This window comes from Ursus arctos, unplaced genomic scaffold, assembly GCF_023065955.2.
Source record: "Ursus arctos isolate Adak ecotype North America unplaced genomic scaffold, UrsArc2.0 scaffold_31, whole genome shotgun sequence".
In the NCBI taxonomy this organism is placed as follows: domain Eukaryota; kingdom Metazoa; phylum Chordata; class Mammalia; order Carnivora; family Ursidae; genus Ursus; species Ursus arctos.
In genome coordinates, this window is record NW_026622997.1 from 20,061,615 (window position 1) to 20,068,564 (window position 6,950).

The 6,950-nt window shown below is 44.8% G+C and overlaps 1 long non-coding RNA gene across 1 annotated transcript; it reads left to right on the forward strand.

The window, feature by feature from the left end:
* Positions 1-3,088: 3,088 nt before the first annotated feature.
* On the forward strand, positions 3,089-6,007 carry LOC130542208 (uncharacterized). Its single transcript, XR_008956584.1, has 2 exons — positions 3,089-3,244; positions 4,204-6,007. It is a non-coding gene; the product is annotated as an uncharacterized LOC130542208 (long non-coding RNA).
* The last annotated feature ends 943 nt before the right edge of the window (positions 6,008-6,950 follow it).

The window sequence follows — 6,950 nt, forward strand, 5'->3', positions numbered from 1 at the left end:
AAGCCAAGTTTCTCTGGGGTGGTACCTAATAATGGACTGGCTGGGCCACAAGATACGTGAACTTGCGATCTTACACAACACTGCCGAGCGGTCTTCCAAAATGGCTATGCCAATCTACGCTCCTACCAGCGTGCACACCGTCATTCTTTACATCATATTAAAATCAAGAAGGAGGGGCGCCTGGGTGGCACAGCGGTTAAGCGTCTGCCTTCGGCTCAGGGCGTGATCCCAGCATTATGGGATCGAGCCCCACATCAGGCTCCTCCGCCATGAGCCTGCTTCTTCCTCTCCCACTCCCCCTGCTTGTGTTCCCTCTCTCGCTGGCTGTCTCTATCTCTGTCAAATAAATAAATAAAATCTTTAAAAAAATAAAAAATAAAAAATAAAATAAAATCAAGAAGGAGATCTATTTAATCTAATGCTGTTTTCTTCTTTTACTTTATAGGCCCAAGTTATGAATATCCACAAAGAAATAAACATTCTACACCTCTCCGTCACATTGGTGAGTTTATACTTTGGTCCTCACTAACCATAACAAATGAGAGCTATTTCCTAGGATAGGTTTATTTCTCCCCCTTTAAATGTGGCATTAACTGGTAACTTAGATTGGGCGAGGCTAAATAATCTGAAGTTTCCTCATGGCTTTGTTTCCCAATCGTTTAATTCTTTTTTTTTTTTTTTAAGGTTTTATGTATTTATTTGACAGAGAGAGAAAGACAGCCAGCAAGAGAGGGAACACAAGCAGCGGGGAGTGGGAGAGGAAGAAGCAGGCTCCCAGCGGAGCAGGGAGCCCGATGCGGGGCTCGATCCCAGGACCCCGGGATCATGCCCTGAGCTGAAGGCAGACGCTTAATGACTGAGCCACCCAGGCTCCCCCCAATCGTTTAATTCTTAAGCAAGGTGGCTACCAAAGGTATCAAAGAATGTGTAGAATACATTAGGTTCCAGGGACCAAAACTGCCCACTTGGGACAGGAAGTCATGTAGGAACCTAAAATACACAACACTACGGCAAATTGGGAGAATTCTTTCTTTCCTTCAATGTTAGAGAGAAACAGAACAGATAACCCAAAGAGACGAAGAAAAGCTTTATTAGTTTTTATTTTAGAAGAGCAGAATTTTTAAAACCTTTGTAATTCAGTTTTGTAGGCATAGAGGGAGAAGTTTCTTCCCTCTCCAAAAGACGATCAGAGCTGGAGGCTACTGACCTTTGGTCGCGGCTCAGAGTGTGAATGCCACACCAGTCAGTTCTGTATCTTCCCCCATCCAGTAGCAACAGACCTGGCTGGGTCTCAGTGGAGGGTTAGCAAATAAAGGGCGTGAGGAGAAGCAAAGAAGACAATGAACAGAACCGTTTATTGCTGGAACCGCAACAAGGGGCAGCACAACTCCACAGCAGACAGCGATGTGAATCACTAGAGGAACTAGTCTACCTTCCATAACTTACACGAACCGAGGTGTGTGAAACGTAGCTTTTGGCCAATATTGCCGTCAACACTTTTGACTTTCCTCCCCACAGCATCCGCTATGGGTAGTAACCACTATCTGAATTTTAAATTATCCTGACCATGTTTCTGCATTCTTTCTCCACTCTGGTCTCTTTCTTACTGGTTAACCCCCACAAGCAAGGAAACGTGTGAGAGGCAGGCAGCACAGGGGAGAAGGAGAACCAGAGGCCCTCTGACGGACGTCTCTGAAACACCAGATACGATAAAAAGTAAAACAAACAACCAACGTTATCAGGGACTGTTAAGTCCCCTATTAGAGTTTTGTGGATTTTTTTTTTTTTTGGTTTTTTTGTTTTCTGGTTTTTTGCATCTATAATGAAGTCTTCTGCTTCTTATTATATGCTCTCACTGTTTTAATTAGTAGGGCCAAGGGGCCTTATATTAATCACACTGGTGGTGCCTTCACTTTTTAGGCCAGAAAGCTGGAACCTGGCCAGGAAGTATAAAAAAGAGTAAGCCTTTCCTTCTTGGTCAACGAAGCCCTCCGACTCCCATTTATTTTCTACCGAAAGTGTGGTAAACAAAACAATACTATTTGATACTTAGTATCTGGTGCTGGATACCCCCAAATAGGATGGGATAAAAACCTCAGGTGAAACTCCAGATTATGAGACAATTTCCAACATGCACAAAAATATTAAAACTACATCTTACTTTTTAAAATATTTTATTTTTATTCATGAGAGACTATGGACTCTGAGAAACAAACTGAGGGCTTCAGAGGGGAGAGGGGTGGGGGAATGGGTTAGACTGGTGAAGGGTAGTAAGGAGGGCACGTATAGCATGGTGCACTGGGTGTTATACACAACTAATGAATCATTGAACTTTACATCAGAAACCAGGGATGTACTGTATGGCGACTAACATAATATAATAAAAAATATTATTATAAAAAAATATTTTATTTTTAAGTAATCTCTACACCCAATGTGGGCCTCGAACCCACAACCCGCAGATCAAGAGTCACATGCTCTACCCATTGAGCCAGACCGGTGCCCCTAAAAGCACATTTTAAAGGATCCCTTTGTAACACCGTTATGTAGAGATCCTATTAAAACACAATCATTTTCCACAACTACAAAAAGCTTTTATTTAAAATGACTCTGTATCCCGATGTTGCAAGTGTGTCTGGTTTTTATTCTGCGACTAGATTACCTTTCCAGAATTATTGTACTTCGTGGTAAGTGCTTCATGAGGGACTAATTAGTCCTCCTCCCACCCCCTTAAACTCCCACAGGAAAGGAGGTCAGAGCCCACGTTCATGCCCACAGAAGCACGTGGAGGTTACCACGGCGGCACAGAGGGGCCCCTTTCCAAGGCAGAGCCTGTAGGAGGACACATCTCGAGCAAAGGCTATGCCCTTCACCGTCAGACACAGAGCACAAAAAAAAAAAAAAAAAAAAAAAAAAAAAAAAAAAAGGCTAAACATTTATTATAAGGTCTTGCAAAGGAGCTGTTCCAACAAACGGGACCACCCACCCACGCGTTCCTCTCGGCTCCTCCCCCCGGGCCTTGCTGCCACGCCCCGCTCCCTGATTGGCTGTCTGCGAGGCCAAGGCGCACACCTCCGGGGCACGGGGCGGGACCGGACGGCTGCTGCGGGGGCCTCGCTCTCCCCGCCCCATCTGCTTCGCAGCACCCCCGGGGGAGCGCCACCGCTCTGGGACGTGAGCCCGCAGCGGCCCCGTGGCAGCCTGCCAGGGGCTGCAGCTCCTACTCCTTTCTACAAGAGGCATGGTGAGCAAATTAGAGGTTATAAACACCTCCGGTGGAAGGAGGAAAATTCCTTTGGGCTCCGTAAGGGAACTTCGTCAGCGGCGAGTGTCTCCAGGGTACAAGACGGATGTGCTCACCCACGCCCCTTAGCCCTGCTGGGCATGTAGGGACCGCACCTTCTGCTGGTCACCATTATGGCAGCAGGGCCGGAAAATGTTTCTTTGCGAGGAATGCCTCTCGCGGCCCCTTGATAAACAACATAAAGCTAATTTCAGTGGAAGGGGAAGCATATTTCTAAAGGCAGTGCTACCAAATCCACTGTGAGAGAGAAGGCTGGAAGTAACATATTTGCGCTCCCAGCATTGGTTCAGGTTTTATTAGGAAACCAGGAAAGCACACATCTCTGGCCAGCACAGCAGAGAGAAGCAACTGAGTTCTCCACAGTGCTGGAAAGAGAAGCGAGCAGTCTCGGATTCAGCCAAAGAAGGAAAGTCCACCGAGAATGATGCTTTGGTGCGTGTGGCAGAGCTTGTCACACCTTGCAGGGGCTGGCTGCCAGTGCGGTATGGTTTTAAGGCCACAGCCCTACAACAACTCACTGATACCTGAAACTCTGTAATTAGAATCTTTCCTTTGGCTTAAAGTCTCTTTCTCTTTAAATGGAGGAATAATACACTACCTTAGAAATGGAATATCCAAAAAAAAAAAAAAAAAAAAGGAATATACACACATGTATGGAAAGAGAACAGATTTTGAATCAAAGCAGAGTATGAATCTTAGTTTTACCACTTTCCAGCTCTGTAACTTTGGGGAAGTTATTTGTTAGCTTGATCTCAAGTTCATCAGCTGTGAAATGAGACAAACACCTGTCTCAGAGAGTTGGTGCAAAACTAAAGTTCAATTATGTATATAAAAGTATGTGGCCCAAACCACACACAGAGCAGACATTCGGACACTGACTTTCCTCTCCTTCTGTACAGAGCAGGTCAGAATAAGGGAATGAGTGAGGACAACATGAGGACGCCGGCTTCTGGATGTGGACATGATGCAAACATCCGCAAAGATGGGGATAGGGGGCCAGCAGGAGAGCAGGCGACCCGGGGCCAGGTAACAGAGTCTGCTTCCCAAATGTGAGGTCAGCTCCGCTCCAGGGCATGTGGTGGCTGCAAGCTGACATGTATTTGCAACCCTGACTGACTGGCAAGAACATGAACTTAGAAACTGTCCTCCACCAAAGAGCCACACCTCACTCCTCCCAAGGCTCGCCCTTGCTGGGTGTCCAGCTGGGGTGATGAGGTGTTGGGGCGCATCTGAACAGCTGTACTACAGCGTCACCTGCAAGGGAGTGGAAGCAGGTGGAACTCTGACCAGATGGCAGGCGGGCAAGCCAGCAGAAGATACCAAGTACACTTTCCAACTTGCTGAAGCCCAACGATGGCAACCAGGTTCCACCGACCCACAGGCCAGGGCAGCGGGGCTGGAGACCTTCCTCCTGACTTACGAAGGACTCGCCCCACACCAAACCGTGTCCCCAAAGATGGTTTTCTTTTCCCGTGTGTCTGCACCTTCCCGCTTACAGATCCCTTATCTTACAACGAAGAGCCGGCCGTCCCTGGCTTCCAAAGCGGGAGCTAAGCAATTTCACAATCGCTAAGGTGAATGAACCACACAGAGAGGGCTAAAAATGGTAGGAGGGCCGGGGCTCTAGGGCAGGCTGATGCAGAAATATATTTTTATGAGAAGACCTTTGAAATCCAGAAGGCCACGATGCAGAAGACAAACCCTCCAAAAATTCCGTTCTATAATTGCTGCCCATAAAAACAAGTTTAGCCTGAATAACAACAAGGGAAGAGGTATTTTTAGTAATAAACAGTAACAGCTAACACAAGTAACAGTGACATTATTTAGAAACGTTAATGGGTCAAGACTCCAGCCCTTCTGCTCCCCCAAAAGGCCTACCTGGAGCCCCAGCAGTGTGCATGGACACGCTTCAGAAGTCACAGATCTGACAGCGTTTACTGCCACTGGGTTACTGGGGTGACTTAAGCAGGTGAGCTTTTACAAAATTTCAAAATGCAAAAGGGGGAAACAATAATGGAACGGTACACAGAAAACTTCTAAGTGGTTTATTGGGCTTTGTTTCCCCTTAGGGCAATTGCAGGGAAGGAAGGGCCGTTAGTTTCTATTTAATAATGAAGATGAATAATCTTGGGATCATTTATTCTGTGCATTATCTGTAATAAATGTTTTAAATTCCAGTTGACCCTTCCCTAACCCCTTGGTATACTTTTGGGCTTTTCATCCTTCCTTTCTATGATGAGCTGTGTGCACAAAGAATGTGGCACAATTCTAATAGTAGTCTGAGCAAAACCATAATGGAAGGTAAATAAAACCACCATACAATGCTCCCCAAAGCCAAGGGAAATGATTGTGGAGTATACACATCGCTGATTATATTCCATCAGTACAGATAATTAAAAGTTGACTATATAATAATATTAAACAGCAGGGACAACTTTTTGAAAATTTCTCCCCGGTATTAGCAATGCAAAAACACCGACTTGAACGTTCAACGCTAATCAAATTCATCTCTTCTTAAGAGCAGTGTATAATAAATGGGTAGCCTAAAAGGAAGCTTTGAACAGAATGCTTCACTATTGTCTGATTATTCTAAATTTAAAACTCCAACAAAGGAAAGGATTATTCTTCTCGAGGTTCAAGATTCACGAGGATTCGGTAATGAAATTCCTTTAGGAGAGCAAATAAAAAAATTGCTATCTACAAGCTGCCGGTGTTTTATGTCTGTAGTGTTTTTAAATCAAAGTCACCGTTCATTCAACAACAAATGTTTGTTTGAATAAATGAATGAAAGAAGAGGGCCTCCAAATACTTTACAAGTGTAATCACCTATAAGTTATGAATCAGGCAGCCGCTTTAATCATCCCCAAGTGCACAGGCTGAGACAAGTTAAATGTCAGCTCTCACCAAGCAGGCCAAAGCCAGACCTGGAAACTGAAGCCACGTCCTTTGATTCTTAGAAAATGACCCAGCTGTTAGGGCCTGTTGCTTAGCTGCCTCACTGCAAACTCTCAATTCAATTTGGAATGCATGTTATCTAGGCCAGGTGAGGTAAGATTAAAGAAGCATAACAAAGCCGGGCTTGTTCCTGAAATTACACAGGTAGTCCAAGACGCCAAAAAAAAAAAAAAAAAAAATCCACAACCAACCTCCCATCAAAAGGCTAAAACCAAACACAAAACTCCTAATATTAACATCTTCACTCTAATGAGGCACCAAGAGCAAACTAGCTGCTCAGTGCCAGCATTGATTTTATACCAAGAGGAAGAAAAAAAAAATTGTGCCTGCAGGATACTGGATGAGAGGTGCAGTTCAAAGGTTCCCCAGGGGGCTTCGAGGGTATTCTTCCAGCAGCACTGCTAACACCCATCTTTTTCCATTCTGACCTTCTAACAGGATGCGGTGGAGAGCCAGCCAGACACTTAAAATCTATTTGTTTCAATAACTCAAGAGGAGAAATACAACGAGGAGATTTTGTCCAAGTGAAATCTATTTTGCAAGGAAAAAATTCTCATGCATTTCAGAGTGAGGGTTCTCAACTAATCCATAAATCTTAAAAGTTTTTCAAAACCCACGCCAAGGGAATTCAAGGAATGAATATTACCCCCGCACGAAACTGTCCTTTGTGAGCTCAGCAGAAGCCAAGGAA